Below are 24,003 nucleotides of genomic sequence, written 5' to 3'. Positions count from 1 at the left end.
AAACATTCCACGCTAAAGGGCACTGCCATAGGATGTAGATGACTGCCTCATCACATGAACCACAAACCACACACTTAGGATCAATGGGGACTCTCCGACGGGCTAAGTTTGCTCGGGTGGGTAGGATGTCTGTCCGAGCTAGCCCACCACATGAAGTTCCGTACTTTAGGAGGAATGGATAGCTTCCACAGCCTGTTCCATACTCGCTTGTCTTCTTGCACCCAAGAGTGTTCTGCGTTCACCATCTGGTTCATTTGGAGCGTTACTTGATAAGCAGTTCGCACTGAAAACGTTTGGGCCTTGTTTTCCTCCCACATCAGTTTATCCTGACTCTCCAAACTCCCCAGAAGAGTCTGCATTACTTCATTTCTCGACGGTGGTCTAAACCAGGCGTTGACTTTCCCCCTGTCTCATTGCTTGGTTTGTCTGTCTATAAAGTCAGACACTTTCAACGTTAGGTCCACTTCTTCATGGAACGTCGGGGGGTGAGGAAGCCACTTATGAATCTGAATACCAACTGAGCAACCATCTCCAGTTTTCCATATGGAACCAACCCGAATCAACTCCCTGGCATTAAGAAGACTGCGCCACACGTAAGAGGGGTTACTACCTAGCTCGGCTTCCATGAATGAACATGTGGGGAAGTACCTTGCTTTGTACACTCGGTAGAACAATAAGTGCGTCCCATGGATGAGTCTCTACGCCTGCTTAGCCAACATCGCAAGGTTAAAAGCATGGATATCACGAAAGCCCACCCCACCCTGATTCTTAGGAGTGCACAGTTTGCCCCAGTTGATCCAAAGAATTTTTCGCTCATTCCGGGTCTGTCCCCACCAATACTTAGCCAACATTGAGCTCATTTCGTCGCATACCACTCTAGGGATTTTGAAAATGCTCATAGAGTACGTAGGTATCGCTTGGGCCATCGTCTTGATGAGGACTTCCCTCCGACCTTAGAAATATTCTTTTCCATCCACTCCATCACCCTTTTAGTAACCCTTTCCTGGAGTTCCTTAAAGGTACTTACCCTTGATCTTCCCCCCACCATGGGTAACCCTAGATATTTCTCACAGTTTTTCATTACCTGTGCACCGAACATGGTCCGAATGTTTTCCTGAATCTCTAGGCAAGTGTTTCGGCTAAAGAACAAAGTGGTCTTTTGGCGATTAATAACCTGTCCCGAAATGTTTTCGTACTGGGTGAGCAAATTCAGGAAACGAAGACATTCATCTGTTTTGGCTTTACAAAATAGCAGGCTATCGTCGGCAAAGAGAAGGTGAGAGATGCGCACAACACCCTGAAAAGAAAGAAGTCCTCTCAAATGATGAGTTTCAATCGCCCTTCGCAGCAAGGACGAGAGCCCCTCGGCACAAAAAAGAAAGAGATACGGAGATAACGGGTCCCCTTGCTTGATACTGCTTGAGGGGGAAACATAACCGCAAGGTTCGCTGTTGATAATGATGGAGTAAGAGGCTATTCGTACTACTAGCATTGCGAGATTCACCCACTGCATTAGAAAACCGAGTCTCAACATGATTTTTTCTAGGAATTCCCATTCCACCCTATCATAAGTCTTACTAACATCAAGCTTGACTGCCATGTGCCCAACCTTCCCTCTTCTTCTATTCTGCATCTTGTGTAACATTTCGAAGGCAACAGTGGTACTGTCTATGATAATCCTGCCAGGCATAAAAGCACTTTGGGAGTCAGAGATAACATTTGGCAAAATAGATTTCACCTGATTCGCGAGTACCTTTGAGATAATCCTTGAGACAACATTGCCCAACTTATAGGATGATACTCTGTGATGTATTATGGATTCTTCTTTTGAGGAATTAGAACAATATGTGTATAGTTCATTTTATGCAAATACCTCCCTGAGTATAACACAGACAAAACTGCTGCAGTGACATCAGGCCCCACAATGTGCCAGAATTTTTGGAAAAAGAAAGGAGACATACCGTTTGGACCTGGTGACTTAGTGGGGTGCATTTGGAAGAGGGCCACCTGTACCTCTTCCTCCGTGTAAGAGCGAGTTAAGCTCCTTGCCATACCTTGAGTAACCACACTATACACAGAAGCCAGCACACCTTCCATGTTGAGGTCCGTAGAGGCAGTGAACAAACATTTGTAATATGCTTCTGCTACGGTTGTTATCTCTCCTGTATTCGTACACCATACCCCATTTGTATCTTGCAGGCCCTCAATGGGATTTTTTTTTTGCGTCGTTGGCTAGCCCGTTGGCAGAAATACTTTGTATTCTTGTCTCCTGCAGGAAGCTAGATGGACCGAGATTGTTCTCGCCAGAACACCTCTTCATGGTGCAGAAGGTCATTAATCTCTCTTCGAACATCATTTATTCTGTCCATGTTTTCCCTAAAGCCTGCTACCATTAGCTCCTCCCATGTTTTCTATGAAACCTGCTATCATTCAATGGTCCCAAGTGTTTCCAAAAGTATTTCTACTCCAAGCCACCAGGTCCATCCTACACCTTTTTATTTTTTCAAACAAACAAAACATAGGGCTTCCAATAGGTTGACTTTGTGCCCAGGAAGTCCTAATCCAATCCTCACACTCGGGGCGGGCCACCCACTTTTCTTCAAACTGATGTATCTTTGTTTCTCGGTGATGGTGTAAACTAATAGGCTCAATAGCTAACAAAATGGGATCATGGTCTGAATAGGTTGTTGACGTGTGAAGGACCTTTTCTTGGGGATAAAGCTCTCGCCATTCCTCTGATGCACAAACCCTATCGAGTTGTTGTTCCATAAAATCATCCCCATGTCTCCCATTTCTCCATATGTATCTATATCCTTGAAAGCCCAAGTCCACTAGCCCACACTGAAGAAGTGTGGTCTGGAAATCCTGCATTAAAGTCAGAGCAAATAATTTCGACCATTCCTTTTGTCAGAGCAAATAATTTCATTAAAGTCACCGAGGCACACCCAAGAAAGTGATGCCCGGCCCTGTAGATGCCTCAGCAAACGGCACGTTTCACTCTTTAGCCTTTCTTCAAGGTGCTTATAAACCCTTGTTAGTCTCCATAGTGAATGCAGTGGGGAAGAAACATGGACGTCGATATGGTTAGGGGAGTAGGTTTGAGTAGAAACCACCACTTCATTCTTCCAAAGCAAAGCAAACCCACCACTACGCCTCACACTAGGGACAACAAGCATCGAGGGAAACTCCAGGTCCGTTTTGACAGATTGCATCTCACTTACTATCAATTTCGTTTCCATAAGAAACAAAATTGTGGGTCATTTTTTTCTTACCAAGTCGATAAGTACCTGAACTGTCCAGCAATTCCCAAGCCCCCGGTAGTTCTAGCTCATAATGATCATGGTGTCCAACGGGGCTGAGGGGCAACCGCCACCATTGGGGTAGTTGGTTTAGTTTCATCAGCCAAACCCTTATGCTGCTTACTTTTCACTTTCTTTGTGCTAGTATCATATTTGAATTGGTGGTCTCAGTCTACTCTCTTATTCCCTACCCGAGACAGTGGGTCAATGGGTTTCTCTTTTTTTTCATTACTTTGGGTTTGGGTAGTTTTCTTCCATGTAGTTATTGTTTGGGGAAAATTACTAGTAGGCTCTTTGCCCCATGCAGGTGGACGTGGGTTGTCTGGTAGTCACGTGACCCCCTATATTTTCGTGCTTATCCATGCCATACGAAATAGGTACAGTAAAAAGGTTCCCTGTTGGTATATCTGAAACCATGAAATGTCAATGTGGGCTGTCATGGGGTTGGCAAACTTGTTTTGGTGTAAAGTCAGTTACTATGGGGTTGGGTTTCAAAGTGTTAGGGTCTGTTGGCAACTTTTCTGTGATTTGCGGAGAAAATCTTCTTTATCAATCGCTCGAATCCTGGATTTGCTGCCTTCGCAGGTGTCTGCCTTTACTGCGCCTCAAGTATCGGTGTTGTTAACCACGTCAACAAGAGTCAATCTTAGAGTTTCAGTGACCCGTGTATCCCTTGGAGAGGCCAGAGGCGTCAACGCTGGACTGTGTCGTGGGGAGTTGTCCTTGGTACTCTGTGGACCCCCTGGTTTTGTTCTGTTGCCCGCCTGAAGCCATTCTCGGTATGGCCTGTTCAACGTGGTCCCCTTATACTAGTAGGGGCACCAATTAGCTTCATGACCCACTCTGCCACACTAAAAACACAGACCTACGAGTCTCTCATACTTGTACGCCACCTTGACTTGGTCTCCTTCTGGGCTTGCAACCTGACTACCTTTCCATAGCGGTTTACCAAGCGGAATCTCCACCCGAATTTGCAAAAAATAGGCTTGGTCTGAGGCAAGGGCTTTACAGTCCACTTCCATCACACTCTTAATACCCTAGCCGATATCCAGCCCCACTTCTTCGTCAACAAGGTCGAAGGGCAGACCCCATACCTGGACCCACATTGGCAAACTCGTGAATCGTACCGTCCTGGCCGTCAGACCCTTCTCCCATCTCTGCAAAGCCAACATACTGTTCTCAAAGCTCTACAATCCGTTGTCCCAAACCCATCATAGTTGGCTTTCTAACAAGAACCTGAACTAAAATAGCCCCCCCCCCCCCCCCCCACATTGACAATTTTTAGGTCGCTACCCAGTTTCCACATTGATCGTAGGAGGTTTTTTGCAACTCTCGCGTTGAAGGGGTGAGTAGTTAGGAACTTTTAGATGAGGCTAAGGGAGTAGTCCTTGAGAATCTCATCCCTACGGACCAATCGAATAGTGATAGGTTCATCCTCTTCAGATGTCAGTGTGATGTTTTGGATCCATTCAATGACGTTTGAATCCATTTAGGAAGAAAAGAGGGAAAGGGAGAAGTGAAACTAGATGAAGGGGAAGAGGACGGCGACATCAGCTCTTTTTCTCTAGCAGGTAAAACCCTAGCTAGAGGAGAAGAGAAGGAGGGCTCACCCTTGGTGAGAAGAAACACTCCTACGACGAGGAGAAAAAAAGTTTTTCATGTGCAACTTATCAATAAGCAACTTTTTAAAAATACCATATTCTTAGGCCAAATCGGCCATTTACCACTTTTCGCGGAAATTATTAGCAACATATCGCTGTTTGCAAAATAAGTAGCAATATACCACTTTTTTGAAACTTGAGTTCATGAAACTCAAGTTCATGAAACTTGAGTTTGCTCTGTAAATTGAGTTTTAAACACTCAAGTTTCACAAAAAAAAACTTGTGTTGACATGGATTTTTTATTGACAAAATGCCACATGGAACTCGAGCTTGGTAAACTCGAGTTCCATGCAACACAATACTCGAGCTTATGAAGATCGAGTTCTTTGTAAATACAAAACTCGAGTATATTGCTCTTTTTTTTTTCCTTCTATGGTACTCAAGCTTCCCAAGCTCGAGTTCCTTGTAATATTGAACTCGAGTTTGGTAAGCTTGAGTTCCTTATACTTTTTTTTTTCAATAATCAACAAATAAATATAAACATAAAAGTAAGTAATTTTTTTTCATTTGAATGCACAAGCATATGTTTTTATTTATTTAAATTGAAGCATTGTAAAATATAGGAATTTTGATTTCAAAATATTAATTTTTAGGCCACTCATACCCTTGTTCATTCATTTTTAACACATTCATCAATTTCTAACTTCTCGAAAGCGTTATAGTCAAATTGGTTAAAATATTGGGGGTTACAATGAGAAATTAAAACAACATTTAAAAAAAAAAAATCTCACTCCATTTTTAGTCATGGGCACATTAAAAGAAGTTTAAACTACATATCAAGAACAAACCCCAGTGTATATAATGTCAAATTGCATAGTCTCCTATTACATCAAATGAGTGTTTAATTTTTCTAGCAAAGTATTGAATAGTAAAGCTTCTAGGACATAGTCTTAACTACAATTCTCATTCATGTTGGACTTGGATGACACCTTTCCACAACGTATCATTATGAGATGCATAAAAAATTTGGATTGTACACAACATTTAGTGTGGATAGGAAGAAATTTCATTCTATTCCAATTGGTTAGGTCAGTAAGGGACCTATTCCAATTTAATGATCTTGAAATTTTGTATACAAGTAATAATCAAGGAAACTTCCGCCTAAAATAAGTCAGACTTTTGGCAAGAAAGAAAATTGATGTCTAGAGAAATCAAGCTAAGGTTGACCAAAATTGACCATATTCTTAATTTCTTATTTTGATTTGTTCCATGTACAAGACTTACAGTCAATTCTTGGTGTATAAAAGTTAAACATCTTATCTATAGTCCATCCTTTAAAAGCTTGAGAAAAAATTTATTTAAACCAACACAATATATAAATTATGAAGGAGTCAAAGAAAAATTGTCAAAAATAATGAAAATTTAATCTGTGCTTAAATTATTATAAGGATGAACACAATAGCAATATCCTTTTTTTTTAAAAATAAAGATAAAAAAAAAAATCTATGCTTATTTTGTATGTATGATAAAGTCCTATCACAAAGTTTTTTAAGACTCTTGCTGATTAGTGATTAGGAGTTATAAAAGAATAATTATCAATATATATATAAGCAAAGATCTCATGTGGGAGTGCATGAGATCTTGCCAAATAACCCTCTAATTTTACATTTAGCACTTTTTTACCTCTTTTATTAAGTTTTTTTTATTGTTACTCGAAAGTTTACATTAACTTATTTTACTATTATCTCATTAATCTCTCATTAATTGCTTAAGCTTACATCATACATTTCTCTATTTTTCATGTATTTTAGCATACCCACCATTTTAATATTTACAAAAAAGCAAAAAAATAATAATAATTAAGAACTAATGGCAATAACTAACCAGATAAGGCCTTGGAGAGAGATATAGAGACACAAAAATGTTGTGGATTATTAAATAAAACGCATTGTTTCACCTCATATTACCAAAAAAAAAGACCTAAGACTAACAAAATATTTGAAAGCGTGAGAAAGAGAAATCTGAGAGGCCGCTGCCTCCGTCATATTGGCCTCCCACCTCCATCAAGACGTTGAAACCCATATGGGTATTTTTTTTTTTTCCTTTTTAAATTAGGGGATTAAATCTGATTTAGGTTTGGGTCATTTGGTTGGATAATTTTTGTTTTGGGTATATAAGTAGAAAGAATACTTGGTACGCAATGAAAAGCCATATTTTACCATGGTTTTAAATCATCTATAAGACACATGCATACACACTTGCTCACACCATATTTTAATGTCGCACTATCGATGAGTGAAAGACAGTGAGAGAGTTGAACATACTTTTATTTCAAAGTATTAAATATGTGAACACAACACAAATTAGTTAATTTTCATGGTCTCATTACTCTTTTGCATTTATTTTTGGTTTCATGATTTAAAAAAAAAAAAATCTTACCTTGAAAAGGCTATAAATATGTAGTGAAACTACTAAATTAATTTTTAATATCTCAAAATGTACATGTTTCTTTACTCTAATTTAGTTTACTTTTTTATTATATATGTACAACACTATCCAGTACCATCTTATATAAAATATTACAAAATTATATGTGCATCGCATGGACAACTTACTAGTTTTCTTAGTTACGTTAATCAGTCTATTGGATTGTAAGCAAAAAATTTGAGAAAGTTTGTTTAAAACTAAAGAATAATTTTCAAATTTTATATTCTTTTTAATGATTCACAAAATGTTATAAATAAATTTTATTAAAAAATGAATATTTTTGTTAACTTGCCTTTTGAATTTCTAAAAAAAATTATATTGTTTTCATTTTGGTACGACAAAATTTATATTTATTATTTATGATTATTCTAATATTACATTTATGATGGTTCCAATAATAAATAAAAATATGATTACGAAATACATTATTCTTTAGTAAATTAATTTAAATTGTAAAAATTTATTCATAAAACCACCATAAAAAATGAATATCACGCTCAACGTGCGGGTTTGCAGCTAGTGATAAATTATAATAGTGCTAGTGATGTTAGTTTAGGTTATTAAATATATAAGTCGACATTAGTTCAACCAAGAGATTTTAAGGTACTAAAATGATTTTTCCTTGCAATTATGCCAAGTTTCTTGTTCCACCATAGAGAACGAATAGAGAATGAACATACTTTTCAAAATTTCCATGTATAAATATATGTTGCTTTGACTTTAAGAATGAAGAGTTAAAATTGTTCTATTTATACACAAATCCCACCACAGGGTCTCATTAAAATTTTAGTGGTCCCTGTATACCTGGGCATCATACTTTAATAAATTGAACCATTATTTTAGTGCTCAGTATGAATTAAATTATACTTTCTTTGTATCATACACCTATGTATTTGTGTTATGTAATCACACTAAGGGATACTATGCTAAAGACTATGTTATGGATGCATCAACATTTACCGTCTATAAGCCACAACAAATTTTATACATTTATGGTTAATAATATTTGTGAATTTCTTACTTGACAATGTTGCTCCAAGTCGATCACTTAGCACAGTAAAAGTACTAGACTTTTCACTAGTGTAACTAGATGTTAGGGTACATTTTTTTTCTACACCTAATTTTATTTAAATACCACCTATTTATTTTTAGACACCACTGATTGGGCTTTCCCAAATATTTTTTTCCCTATTATTATGTTAACCACAAATATTTCATATCTTATTATTTAAATTGGGTCATGATATAAAATATCACAAAAGCCCAAAAAACTCATATCTTATCAAATTTTATTATTATTATTATTTAGTTAAGCCCAAAACCGGCTCTATGAGCCCAATACACACATCCTATTCTATTTAAAGCCCAAGAATACTTATGTTTGACAATATTTGAAAAGCCCATGATTCAATTCTATGGCAAAACAATTTTATTAATGGAATTCGAATCTATAATCAAAGCTCATGATTTAAACCCATGGCAATTTTATCAATGAAATTCAAATCCCATAAGCAAAGCCATGGTTTTAAACCCATTGCAATTTATTTATCAAAAGCCCAATTCACATTCGCAACATCATCAAAAGCTCAATTCTCATTGGCAACATCAAAAGTCTAATTCTCATTGACAACATCAAAAGCTTAATTCTTATTGGCAATATCAAAAACCCAATTTACGTTGGCACTATTAAAAGCTCAAGCTAACTACTTGGCACTATTTTATCAAAAGCCCAAGGATATTAATACTTGGCAAAATACTATATCATAATTATTTCATTTGAAAGTCCAATAATGAATAATACTTTAAGTTCTTAAACCTATTACTATAATATTACAAGCTCATGGAATTTATGGCAATTATCTATTCTCAACCCATGACAATCATCTTATAAAAGTTCATGGAAAGTTATGATTATCTTAAACCCATGACATTTGTTTATTTATACCATATTATAAATCCATGGAATTTATATAAGAACCCATGGTCAATATTTATCTTATACATTCTTAATATCTATTTCCAAAACTCATGATAATTATTCACCTTATTATGATTATCTATTAAAAAAAAAAAACCCCATGAGAATATCACATTACTCTACTATAGTGGTTGTTACCATATTTTATTTGAAACCCATGAATATTGCCTCTATTTAAAACCCATAATAAATATTATTCTCAAAAAATATTGGAGGTCATTATTTAAAAACTCCAAAGAAAATATCATTTACAAAATAATCCATGGCAAAAATTATGAGAAACCATTCAAATTGTTATTTAAAGCCCATGGAAATTAATACCCAAAACCTATCATAAATATTTATTAAAGTTCATGATACATTTCATTTTTACTAACAACTAAAACCCATGTGGAATAAAAATCCACGGCAATATATGGTAGTTTTGTCCATTTTGTAGGGCTCACAAAGAAAAAGCAAAAGGATAGGTCCAAGTGGAGAGAACCACGAAGTCAGAGGCCCACCAAAGTACTCAGTCCTCATAGTCAAGCCCAACATGAAGTCTTAACCAAAACAGCTCATGTGTGTAAACTAACCCAGCTGGAGAATTCCATTTAGTTCTGCCTTCCGCTATAGGTCACCTCAAGAAGCAACTAAGCTCCCAAACCGGATTAGGAGCTAGCTAGCTGTCCCAGTAGCCTCTCTACCACTACCAATCATGATCTGAATAGCACTAAAGGCTGGGTTGACACCTAAAAGCTAGTGGGCAATTAATGCCCTTCCTCTCCACGTTATGGTCACAACTCAAGTCATAATCAAGACCTCTAAGCTCGTGAAATTCTCAACTAAATAGTTTATTTTATTACTAAAAACGTATGTAATTGATTCATGAATCAAGCTCGTGAATCCTAAAGGGAAAAAATTTGGGAACATGTAGTTTGGAGGGCATAAAGGGATCTCTAGTAAAACCCTCTGAAGTGGGCTTAAACTTTGACGTCTGGCTTAGGGTGTTGAATCCTAATTCTTAGGGTCCAAATCTTAGTTGCAGCACTAGGATTCCTTCTTAATACCTTCCTTAATCCCATTGGCTGAACACAATCTCAAAAATTTTAGCATTTAATGCAAGATTACCCAAAATACTCACCATGTGTCATATTACCCAAAGTAGCAAAGCAGCCCTAAAAGCAAATCTCCCATTTATGGCCAAATCCTAGGATAATTAAGTTTGTTATTTTGCCCCCTAATCAGTCCTACGTTTTTGTACTTTTGTTAATTAATACCTCTCTAAACACTACTATAAAAGGGTAAACACACCAGCCCATAAAACACAAACCAACCCCTTTGAAATTTTTGATTTTCTTGTCACTTTGCTTGTGGTTCAACTCTCCCCAAGCTCATAAATCATTTCCCTTAGCCCACACTCACTTAGCCTCAAACATTCCTTTTCATTTTCTACATATTCCAAGCCCATAAATGCTTCCTAATCAGTCACAAATAACCTTTTACCCATTAAAGCCTTAGCTTCAACATTAACTCTATCACACCACCACAAACTTAGATACCCACTCACTCAAAAATAGCCTACACTACCCCATTCATGCCCTACACACGCGCGCGCGCACACACACACACATATATATATTCCCCAAAAATCTTAGTTCAATATATGCTGCACTAAGCTGGAATCTCTCTCTCCCTTCATTCCATCATATTTATCCTCATTTACTTGTAATTATGAAGCATTTAATCCTTTTTCATTGTTATCATGATGAAAATCATAATGTCTTGGATACTATGAAAGTATTCTCTCATGTTGACTTGATAATAATAAAGAAACTATATGATTTTTTGTCATGTAAACACATTTATTGACTAATCAGACGTTACCGCTGGAAGTCTATCATATTCACTGCTGGACCATTTTTCCTCTTGTGTACTTGTTTACTGCTAGATTATTATTTAAGCACTTATTGCGGTAGGTCATTCTTTGTGCTAGCTTATTTTTGTAGGAGGTATTTTGGGGACTTTAGTATGATATTTGTTGGAAGCAACTCAGACCTTGAACAAAATGGGCCTTTCACACTTCACTGATATCTTTTGGGCCATATTCCAAGCCCAAAGTCGAGCCTCGGTCTTAACTCCCCTAACGTCATCTGGGTGATGAAAAACACCCCCAACACTAGACTAGCTCGACTGTACCTATATTTTCCAGTCTCTAAGCTTTAGAATAAGAACTTGTCAAGAAGAACCAGCCAAGAAAGAGATTAAAAAAAAAAAAAAAACTCTTAAGTGGCAAAGGGGAATATAGCCAAAGGCTGTGAAAATTCCATTGATATCACAAATGGCGAGTCAAGCCCCAGTAGCTTTGAAGCCAATATCAACCAAACAAAGAAGAGATCGTTGAAAAGAAATCAACTTAGAAGGGTACCAAAAGTATCACACACACACATCTAAATCACTTGCCATGTGAGCAAAGTGGTTCCAAGCCAAGCACGCCTATTCTAAGACCCTTGCAAAGGTGGGCTCAAGATGTTCAATTTTTTTGGAAAAAGTCCCCAAGGAAGATAGGTTCAAACCATGATAGGTCATTCCTCTAATCGTCAATAAATGTGAACTTCACCTTTCATGTTTGAATGGGGGCAACAATGTGGACTAGTTTTTACACCTTTAAAAGATTGAAGTAAAAGAGATCTAGAACATAGACATGAAATATCATGTTAAGCTTAAAAATATTAAAGAATAAAAGCTCATGAATAAGATCCCATCAATGAAAAATTGAGTTCCTGCACCTACAAAGAATGACGTAAAAAAATATCATGTTAAGCCTAAAAAAAGAGATCTTAAAAGAGGGCAAACCCACCAAGAAGACTGCAAGAACGAAAAAATCAAGGTATGTACAAAATAGTATTGAGATTTAAGGTCTTCTCTCAAGGTAACTAATTTATTTCTTTCTTTTTAATTAGCCATGCGAAAGATTATCTTATTGGAGCTGAATACATATCAAGCTTGTATGATTATTTACAAATATGTATATATAGAACATGTTGAAAATATTGCTATAAAAATGTTAAAAATTATCATAGCTAATACTTTTTCTATTTTTACATACTTACTTTTTAAAACAACCTACATTAAATTATCTATTTTACCCTACAATTTATTAAAATATCAACAAAGAAAGAAAGAAAATAAAATATCAAATTATCTCTTTCTTCACACATGACTACTATCCATGCTTTTTTCCTTCATCTTTGAGGTACGTAAAAAAAGAAGGGGAAAAAAAAAAGTAAATGCAAAATGAATTATACCGTTGTAAATATACATTGTTACTGTAGCATTTATGTAGTTTTATATAATTTCCATAACTTGATGTGGGTGAATTTTAAGCTTAACGGACTAAAATGTAAACACTTTCCTATTATACAAAGAACTTATGCCAGTGCTCTAAAACTAGCTAATTGTTGCCATTTGCTCACCACTAATGGTCTATTTGGAATTCGCCTATTTTGCTGAAACTAAAATTTTTTTGCTGAAAGTACTGTAGATAAAGGTAAATGTTAGTTGAAATAGTATAATGAGACTCATAAATAGAACCAAATAGTGCAGTGAAATCTATGAATAATAGCAAAAATAAACTGAATAATAAAATAAATTGGCAAAATATAAGCAAGCCAAATAGACACTGAATGAGTTGTTATTGCTACTGAATAAATTGTGCTTGTGATTGAATAGTTCCTTGTCAAAAATATCATTCTTACTTCCTTACCGCTTAAATATTGTCCGAGTTCACAATTAATTGTGAGGTGCAGCTTGTGTCCAATCTTGAACATGTGTCCGTATCCTAACATGTCCAATAACATCTGCCACTGGACACAAGTCATTTCTTTAATTGTGAACCTATTTTTTCCGTAGAAAGAATTAGGTCTAGAGGCCCCAGCATTTCATCCATGTGAAGTAATATGACAGGACCCTCTAGTCTGTTTCGAATACTATTTGAATGAAAAATAATTGAAGGACGAGGACAAATTGCTTTACCCCAAGGTCTAATCATGCAATGCAATTGGCATGAACGCTTGGTCCACAACAGAGTGACGGACAAGAAACAATGCCTTTCAAGTCCGGTACCAATGCATGTGATTAGATTGTGGTGGCAGATCACTGATCACTCACGTTGGTGAGCTTATCCTCCTACTCCTTCCTTTTTTGTTATTCCCACCTTTTTATTAACTATAAATGAATGTAATCACTCAAGGTCAAGGAGGACAGTGTATACGGAGGGAGATCACAGCTTGCGAGAGTTGAAGGAAAACACAAGTGAAAAATGGAAGCTTATAATATTAAGGGAGGGATTATTACATATTATCATCTGGCATTGTTTGTGATACTGATTCTGAACGCATATTGTTGTTGTGGTTCTACTGTCCTTGTTGAGAGCAACACCACTAATTTCCTGACCAATGACGTCCTCGGTGAATTCGTGACTGACGATGACTTGGAGTTCCCGGTGCACTCCTACACAAGTCGGATGCTTGCTGGCTCCATGAATCCCTATGCTTCACTGAATCCCAGAAATCAAGCACCTCCTTGTGGGCAAAAAAAAGACGGTCATTATTGCCTCGATTATACCCGTAATGTACGGAGAGGTCCGTACGATCGCTCAAGGGGTCATCATTGAAACTTGGCAATGTGTTTCCTTTCAGCTGTGCACTTGTTCTTCTCGTTATATCCCATTCTTCTTGGTTATTATTATTATTATTATTATTATTATTATTATATGCTGTATTTTATATCCAATAAGGATGGTGAATCCGTGTATATGCGTGGTAGTGAATGTATCGTTTGTCGGAGGTAGATTGAAGTAATAAAAGTTCAATGAAAAAATGGTTTCGGAGGAACTCGGTTGATTTGTTGTTGTTTTTTTTTTTTTCAATATCTTTCCCCAATTCTTTTTTTTTTCTTCAATTAACAGCATGTTTGCTGCTCCACGTACCGAGAGTACATAAGGAATAATAATATTTAGGTCGAATTATAAACTATACTCTTAAAGTTTGGAAGCCTTTAAATTTTATACCTTGAAACTTCAGAATTATTAGAATATGTTGCTGAGATTGTTGCCCTTCCGTTCATTTTTTTTTGCTAACGTGTCCGTTAAATATTTAATGCCACGCCAAATTGTCATGTGTGTTTTGTTAATCCAATTAAATTGTGACATATGGATTTTTAGTATTACATGTAATTAAATAAATTTTAAAAATCTATCACCGTATATCTTTGGGGCGATAAAAAGGAGGAAAAGATTCAAACTGCAGGGTTAGCAGTATTTTATAATTATTTCTCAAAAAAAAATTGTGACATATGATTTTAGTATTAAATGTAATTAAATAAATCTTAAAAATACTTAAAGCAAATTTTCTAAAATGAAAAATTAAATAAATTAGAAACCCAACATTTGCTTTCCTTTTCCTTAATTTTCTTAGCAACCAAACAAAAACATAAGCATTAAAGTATATTTACGGACATTCAACACATTTTTTCTTTGCCTTTTCCTTATTTCTTTAAGCAGCAAATACATAAAAAGATCCAATAAACTTTATGAGTTTATCAGCAAACAAGCAAAAAAAAAAACTTGGATAGAAATAAGCAAAAGAAAGAAAAAAAGAAAACCTCTAAAACTCATCCACGGTAGTAAAGGTGTCGATAGGTCTTGCTTTATTTATTTATTTTTAGGGTAAAATATGCTAACTAACCCTATGGTTTGGAATAATGCCAAATACATCCAAAACTTCTTCAAAAATAACCAATTTAGTCCTTCAAGACAAGCCATTTTTGCGCTCTTCTAACCCAAAGATTTTTTTTTTTCTTTTCTCCATTCTTTCTTCTTATCCTCAACAGTCACACCACACCTCCACACACCTAGCCCTCTCTTTATCTCTTGTTTCTTTTCTTTTTTCTTCTATTTCTCTTTCTATTTTCTTTTCCTCTACCCGGCCAAATCTTACCCTCATGGATCTTCTTTCTCCCATCTCTTCTTCTCTCATCTCTCTATTTCGTTGATGGAAATCTTTCGATGGTGGCTGGTGGGTCAACAGTTTTCGATAGGATGATTGGGTTTAACAGCAATATTGTGGTGGAATTTTGGACCTTGGTTAGTGTGATTGGATTAAGGTTATTCAGGTTTTCATGGGTTTCTTTGTGAAAGAGATGAAGTTTTTCCTTTTGGTTTAAAGAGTAGATGAGACTTTATATGGCTTGTCCTTTGGATTTTTTGGCTTGTAAATTAGGGATGAAGAAGTTACCGTTCTTATAGCTGAATTGGCACCTCCCCATGCAGAAAGTGCTTGAAGGTTTAGGAGAAAAATGGTTTGAGCTGCAGGGTTAAGGGCATGTTGTAATTATCTCAATAAAAAAAAAAGAATGAAGAAGATTTATGGGTTTTACTTTTGATTTTCTTGGCTGCCAAACACAGAATAGGAAAGATCTATGTGACTTTTTCTTTGGATTTTCTTGGCTACCAAACACAAAATTATCAATAATTTTATTTTGAGAAAAAATCTAAGAAATTCGCTGGTGTGATGTTGATGGAACATGAAATGGTATGGTGTTAATGTCCCACTTGCTTGTAGTCTTTGTAGTCTTCTTTTAGAAATTCCAGGAGGCTTTGCACTAGGATAGAATGCACAAATGGCCTTACATATGTTGTTAATATTTAAAGGACCAAATTAGACATTTTAAATAATTAAATTTTAGATGTTTTTGGCATTATCTCAATTCTCAAAGTAAGTTATTCTATTTTACCCTTTATTTTTATTTTTTTTTTTTTGATTGGTCACTGTGTGGGAGAGAGGCAAATGGCAAATACTCTATATAAATAGAAGACATTTTTGCCAACCTTGGATATTGAGAAAATGGATTCAAAATTAAGCATTCATTGTATATTTGGTAAAATTGTAATCATTGAGTCTCAATTGTGTTTTTTCACAATAGCAAATAATAAATTCATAGTATTTGAGATATTTTTGAACTCTCTACAACACCAATAAGTTGTCCCAAACCTAATTTCAAAGTTAACAGTTCAAATGGTAGGTCTAAATACCAAATTAACGTTAACAGCAAAATTTAAGGGCGAAATTTGTAAAAGTCCTCCTTTTGTTTTTACGTTCTAAAATATCCCAATTTCGCAAAAATATAAAACTCGTACTAAACGTGTTTAAATAATAGTTTTAAATTTTTTTAAAAATATATATAAATAAAAATGTTTGTGAAATTTAAGGGTGAATTTGTAAAATTCCTCACTTTGTTTCTACGTTCTAAAATATCCCAATTTCGCAGAAACCTCATTTTCTGATTATGGCAATAAGAAAACCTCAAAATGTATGACCGAGTCCAAAAGACAAGGACTAGAAGCAAGCACAACTATTTTAGTTTTCTAAATTCTGCATCACACAACACAAGGCACAAACAACTTCGCTGTCCTCACCCTTCACCCTACAAGTCTCTACAAACCTACAAAATATTGGGGGGAGATAACTTGATTGAATAATTCAATAATTTTGATGCTATTTATCTTTCTATTGTTGGAAGAAAGTAGCTTTTCCTCTAATTTTTCTCTCAATTTGTTGGAGCCAATAACCTCTTTCTGCCATGAAGACCCACCAAATCTTCTGCTCATTTTTCATTCTTTGTCATATCTTAACCGTAACCTCCACACCTAATTACATAGCTGATGAAAATATTACCATCAGTTGTGGCTCCTCTGGCACCTCAAGGGCAGAAGATGAGCGTGACTGGATCGGAGACATAGACTCCAAGTTCGCTCCCACAGAAGAGCCCAATCACAAATCTAATACTTCTATAGTCGAAATCCAAGGCCCCTCTGTTGTTGTCCCTTACATGACTGCCCGTTTATCTAACTGGCAATTCACATACATGTTTTCAGTCACCCTTGGCCCGAAATTTGTTCGGTTGTACTTTTACTCGGCTTCTTACACAGGTTTTGAAAGGTCTAGGGACTTTTTCACTGTCAAATCGGGTTTGTTCACCTTACTTGCAAACTTCAATGCTTCCATTCTTGCTAATTCACCGGGCCACAGTGATGTTTATAAAGAGTTTTGCATCAATGTCGATAAAAGTCAAAAATTAAATTTGACCTTCATCCCTTTCTCTAGTAATTACTATGCTTTCATTAATGGAATTGAGATAGTTTCCATGCCTAAAGACTTGTACTATAGGCCATATAGTTTCGTCGCTAATGATGAAGAACAATTCATTGTTTATGTCGGCCGAGCTCTTCGGTTCTACATAAACGACAGCATGGCACTCGAGATGGTTTATCGATTAAATGTTGGTGGGGGCTGGATATCACCAAAGGATGACACTGGCATGTTTAGACAATGGTCTGACGGCTCTAAATATCTGTTTAGTAAAGGTGCAAACCCTCATTTCGTATCTATGAAACTCGATTACTTATATATACGAAATTACACTGCACCTGATGCTGTCTATCTGTCTGCAATTTCAATGGGCAACAACAGCGCTAGGAACTTGATGTCTAATTTGACATGGGGATTACTTGTTGATACGGGATTCAATTATCTAGTGAGGCTCCATTTCTGCGAATTAGAGCATAACATATCCTTCCCCGGGTTAAGAAGATTCACCATCTATATAGACTATCAGAGAGCTGAAGAAGATGCAGATGTAGTATTGTGGACTGACAGTAACTATAGGCCTTACTTCAAGGACTACGTAGTAATGATCATAAACAAGGGTGAGAGCAAGCATCTTCTTTCCATTGATCTACAACCTAGATCAGACTCTGATTATTTGGATGCCATTTTAAACGGTGTGGAAGTGTTCAAGTTGAGTGATCAATATGGAAATCTTGCCGGACCCAATATGGTGCCTCCACCGCTGGATCAAGAACCTGCTCCAGCAGCCAATGAATCCAAGACAAAGAGAACAATATTCATTGCCATTGGAAGTGGTTTGGGCATCTTAGTCGTGCTCACTCTAGTGAGTTGCATGGTTCTCAGTAAACTGAAGAAGACTAGTCGTTTTGGTTCTTGCCATCCTCTAGCAAAGTGGTGGTGTCGGTCTAGGCTAGATCCTTACAAAAGAGAGTTCTCAAGGAGAACAGCTTCGTCACTGCCTGGAGAACTGTGCCGCTACTTCAGACTAGATGAAATCAAAATAGCATGCAACAACTTCGATGAAGATCTAATTATCGGTGTAGGTGGATTTGGCAATGTTTATAAGGGTCTGATTGAGCAAGGTAATGTATAATGCCATGATTATCTTTTATTTTTAGTTTTTGTTTTCCTGAATTTGTCTTAGTTGCAGTCTAACTGCATTTAATTAAGATTAGTGATACTATATTTTATAGAGATGTTTAATAATTTGATCAAATCCGACTTGTGCTGTGTTCAATTCCTATGTGTATTGGACATAGCCATATATGAAGGGTAAATATTCCCTTAAACTCATTTTACATCCACTATTTTACATAATATTTACAATCGATGTGCTGATATACACATTTTAGAAGATAAAGAAAAATGTCAACATTTAAATATGGAAGTGGATGTGAGAATGTCATTACCCATATATATGAACAATAAAATGTAATTAACATGTCCTATTTTAGGACATGTCTTCACATCTTATAGTTTCCAAATAGCATAGAAACTAGACATAAGTCATATCCATTGTTTACACACAATAATAGAAGAGTGTTGCTGAATACAATAAAAATTTTAATTTTATTACATAAAATTTATAAATTGATTTGCTCCCATAGGTCATTAAAATCTACCAATTGCATTCATGGCAACATTTATTGGGTTTTAAAAAACATAATGATACAATATTCTATCTTTCAGGTAATATGATAGTGGCAATCAAGCGTATGAAACAGGAATCTCGACAAGGTGTTCGTGAGTTTCTGACAGAGATTGAGATGCTTTCTCAACTTCCTCATGTGCACCTTGTGTCTCTCATCAGATACTGCAATGATGAGGGTGAGGTGATACTTGTTTATGAGTACATGACAAATGGTACACTTCGCCACCACCTCTATGACACCCTCAATGATCCCCTCACCTGGAAATAGAGGCTCCAGATATGCATAGGAGTAGCACGTGGTTTGTATAACCTCCACACGTGTTCAAAGCACCCTATTATCCACCGTGGCGTGAAGACAGCAAATATTCTATTGGATAAGAAATGGGCATCCAAGGTTTTTGATTTCGGATTGTCCAAAATAGGTTTAGATAACACTGCAGTTAGTACACTAGTAAAGGGGACATGGGGGTATTTGGATCCAGATTATTCTAGGCGCCAACAATTGATTGAGAAATCCGATGTGTACTCATTTAGTGTAGTGATGTTTGAAGTGTTATGTGCCAGAAAAGAATTGAATCCAAAACTCCAAGAAGAGCAGCGAAATTTGGCAAGCTGGGCTCAGAAATGCATTGATAGAGGGACCATCAGCCAAATCATTGATTCGTATCTAACAAACAAGACAGCACCAAAGTGTTTAAAGGTATACATGGAACTTGCAGAAAGTTGTGTACGTGATCATGGAATCCAACAGTCCACAATGAATGATGTGATGGAAAAGCTAGAGTTTGCATTTTAACTCTAAGAGAATGCAGAAGCAAAAGCAACCACGAATACTGATTTAGAAAATGTATCATTATTCTGTGTTGCCACTGCCAATGGAGCTCCTTGGTTGGAGTCGACTAGTGGAACTGAGTTCAGTACAATTAGTACTGGATTAAGTTACCCTAGTCTTGATTCTATTACTACTATTAGTATCACAAGTCAAGATTTCTCCTCACCCACTAAAAACAGTAGTTCTTAAGTTTTTTTTACTGTTTTTAAGCTTTTTTTTATATATTTTATTATTGTTGTGTCTTTCTAAAGTCAGGAATAGTTATGATATGATGTGAATTTTATTGACATATTGTCCTAGAAAAAAGTAACAATAGAAGAAAAAAAAAGGACTATGAAGTCGAAAAAATTTCCCATTTTTCTCTAATGAGTTGAAACTAATATTGGGAGACAATTAATTGACTTGTTTATTACGGTACATGACATTTTTTTTTTATAAGCGGTACATAGGATGAGGCCAAAATGGGCAAATGCCCTTTTCGCGCAAAAAAAACAGCATTATGCCCCCTTTTCCAAACTAATTAGGGAAATACCCCTCTTTTGAAACTCAGTTTTCTCAAAATCAAGTTAAGCCTTATAGTGACGTTTTTAAGGATTTATAGCGACGTTTTTAAGGACCTATAGCGGCATTTTGTATTTTAATTAAAATAAAAGTTCCTCATATTAATATAAACTTTTTTTTTTGAGGAAAATATCTATATCTTATTCTTAAATTTTTAAGATGGAGAAACTTCTTTCAATAAAAATAAATAAATAAAAGAAAGATGGAGAAACTCCTTGGTTAGCACATATACAACAAAGATAAAGGCTAGCATTGCTAGTTGCTACCATTGCTTTGGATGATTCAACTTATCTTTCAGTGTAATATATTAAATGATAACAGATGTAATTTAAGAATTATTTTTAAATAACTAAAGTTTGTTGTAGTGATAGCTTATGAGTGCATGTTTTACACATATTTGTTGAATCTGATTTCGAACCTTTACTAGCTAATTCGATTTAAACTATATAACTTATTCTAAGAAACTCATATTGTTACTAAAATTTCAGTGAGGAAATTTTGTGATGATACTCTGAATTGCGTGAATAAATAATTACGAGGAGCTTCAAATATGATTATGCTTTCAATTACTGAATTTTCCTTGCGGCATGGCACTTTTTCTCTCATGAGGGTTCCCGTTCTCATCCAATCTATTTGAATTTTCTAAGATAAAGCATTTAATGGTCTGTTTCGATTGAGGGGGAATAGAGTAAAGTAAATAAGAATTTGTCCAAAATTAGTCTGTTTTCAACCAACTCTACTCTAATCCCTTCCACTCCCCATCTCTCCTCTCTCAATCCAAACAGACCCTTACGTATACCATGAACATTGATTTTAATGACCAATGTTACCATATTAATGTACTTAGGAAAAAACAATGTTACTATTGATGTTGATAGTAAAATAATAATATGTTGGATCAATTTATAAATAACAAAATAAATTATAATTCTCAATTACATAATAAGCTCACAACAAATTATATAAACTTTCACTTATCTTTATATATATATTATGTATGTATGTAAGTATATTAAAATTCAAACCTCTGAGAAAATTAAATTAGATTCCAAATTGAATTTCAAATGGAGTCCAATTGGGTGCCATATGTTCCATATAATTTTTAATTTTTGTGCCAAGTAAATTATTGAATGTAAAAATCGAAGAATCAAAATCCAATTAGATTCTAAATTAGATTTCAATTTTATGCCACATCTTCATCTAATTTTTATAATTTTTGTGACAAGTGAATTATCAAGTGAAAAAATCAAAAAATTGAAATCCAATACATAAATAAATAATAAGAAACTATTACATATTTTAGAAATCTATGGTTTAAAAAATGTGTAAGCTAATACCATGAATATTTTCAACCACTTCTCAAAAAATTATTTAATTTGAACCGTGTAATTATGATTGTTTTTAATTGTATCCGTGCATATGCATGGGCTATACACTAATTATACTAATCACTCAAAAATATAATCACCTATAATGCGCAAATAAAGTTGAAATAATGTGAATAGTAAGATAGATATCACCGTGATACATGACTTGGTTGAGGGGCAACACTCATTCTCTTTAAGGCACTTAGCACCACTGTGGGAGAATATTAAAAATACATCTCAGCCGGTGCAACGGATTCAATAGCATAATGCCCCTAGGATACAACAGCCCAACCACGTACGTTGTAGGCTCCATGAATAGCACTTCTGGTATCACACCCTTGGCCACAACATTGGCCACAACTCGCCACATGGGCGAGTTGTGGCCAAGGGTGTGGTACCAGAATTTTTCCTCTATGAATATGCACTACTTCATTAATCAAAAGCTCCACTAGTAAAACACCCTTCTTTGTCAAACTATTCTCAAAATATATATAATTATAAATAACTTCTTACATATTGTTATATATGTAGACATATGCATGTATTGTTATCAACATATGAGGAATGGTGTACATAGGTCATTACTCAAGAATATGAGCGTTAGATTCTCAAAAAAAAAAAAAAGAAGAGAGTTATCACCATTTTTTTTTTTACAAATATAATACTTATTATTTTAATAGTAGAAGTTTCTAAAATTAAAGATTGAAGTTATTTCTTTACAATAACTATCTATTATATTTGAAACTAATGCACCTTTTCAGTTACCACAAAAATCAATATAAATTAATTGTATAGAAATATTTTAGTTCATTTGTCAATTAATATTATAATGCACCAGCATAATATAATTATTTTTGTTCTAAAGCATATTTTAAAGAGATTAAATTATGTAAGAGCGTGGTGTAAAACTCATATTTTACTCTTTCAATTTTAACATACCACAACATCTTATCATATATTTAAGAATAAGCACAACCATACTCAATCAATTCTAATACCCATATATAAATCTAACCAAATTAGGAATTTATTGAAATGTTAATAGGTGTAGTAGAATGTATTGAATTTTAGGTAAAATGTTGATGTTGCAATCTCTTATTGAATGGTGTAAAACATAAGTTTTACACCCCATCCTTACAAAATTCAGACTCTATTTTAAATGATAATTTTATAGGAGCATGATATTTAACACCAAATGAATTTTTCAACAAATATCATTTGTTGAAGAAACAAATTCGGTTAAAGAAACAAATTTGGTTAAAGAAACAAATATCATTTGTTGAAGAAACAAATATCATTTTCAACAAATTCGGTTAAAGAAAATTTAACACCAAATGATATTTTCAACATATAATTAATTCTACTGAGAGAAACAAATAATAAAGATAAGCCATAAAGCCGCACAAAAAAAAGGACATATGTTGGATTTTTCTTTTTTAAACATATATCGGACTTGCCTTATGGTTTGCTTTAGTGAAAAAGAAAAAAAGAAAAAGACATCTACATTTATTTACTAACATTTTAAAATAAATAAATTGTTAAAACAACAATTAAGTAAATGATTCAAATATGTACAATAAACCAACAATCGAGTGGCCTAGTTAGTAAAACAATAAACCAACAATCGAGTGGCCTAGTTAGTAAAATACCAGGCCAACAAGTCTCATGACTTGGATTTGAGCCTCAAACAACTAACTATGTGTTAGTACTCCTTATTTCTCATCTCCATTTCAAACAGTCAACTAAAAAAATAATTTCCTCACACAAACCGAGAGTATGGGGTCTTGTACGAGAGTGAGTAGGGTCCTACTATAGTTACGTTCAGGTAAGAAAGCCACACTAATTGCCTTCCTCTACCTTTTTTTTATTTACCATATATATATATGAGTGCGTGTACCGTAATTTCTTCGAGGTTTAATATTTGTTATGGTTCCTATAACAAGGTTCCATGAACCTTCATTTCTTTTCATCTTTTACAAGAGTAAGAGAGAAAATATCAAAGTAAAACTGACCGGTGCATATGACTTTTTGTTTAGACCGTTTGTTTAGACCATATGAT

General features: G+C 35.0%; 1 pseudogene; it reads left to right on the top strand.

Annotated features, from left to right (window-relative positions):
• The first annotated feature begins 16,754 nt into the window (after nucleotides 1–16,754).
• On the top strand, nucleotides 16,755–20,259 carry LOC142639057 (receptor-like protein kinase FERONIA; annotated as a pseudogene).
• Nucleotides 20,260–24,003: the final 3,744 nt, after the last annotated feature.

This window comes from Castanea sativa, chromosome 6 (assembly GCF_040712315.1).
Source record: "Castanea sativa cultivar Marrone di Chiusa Pesio chromosome 6, ASM4071231v1".
Classification (NCBI taxonomy): domain Eukaryota; kingdom Viridiplantae; phylum Streptophyta; class Magnoliopsida; order Fagales; family Fagaceae; genus Castanea; species Castanea sativa.
This window is presented reverse-complemented; position numbering and strand designations above follow the sequence as displayed.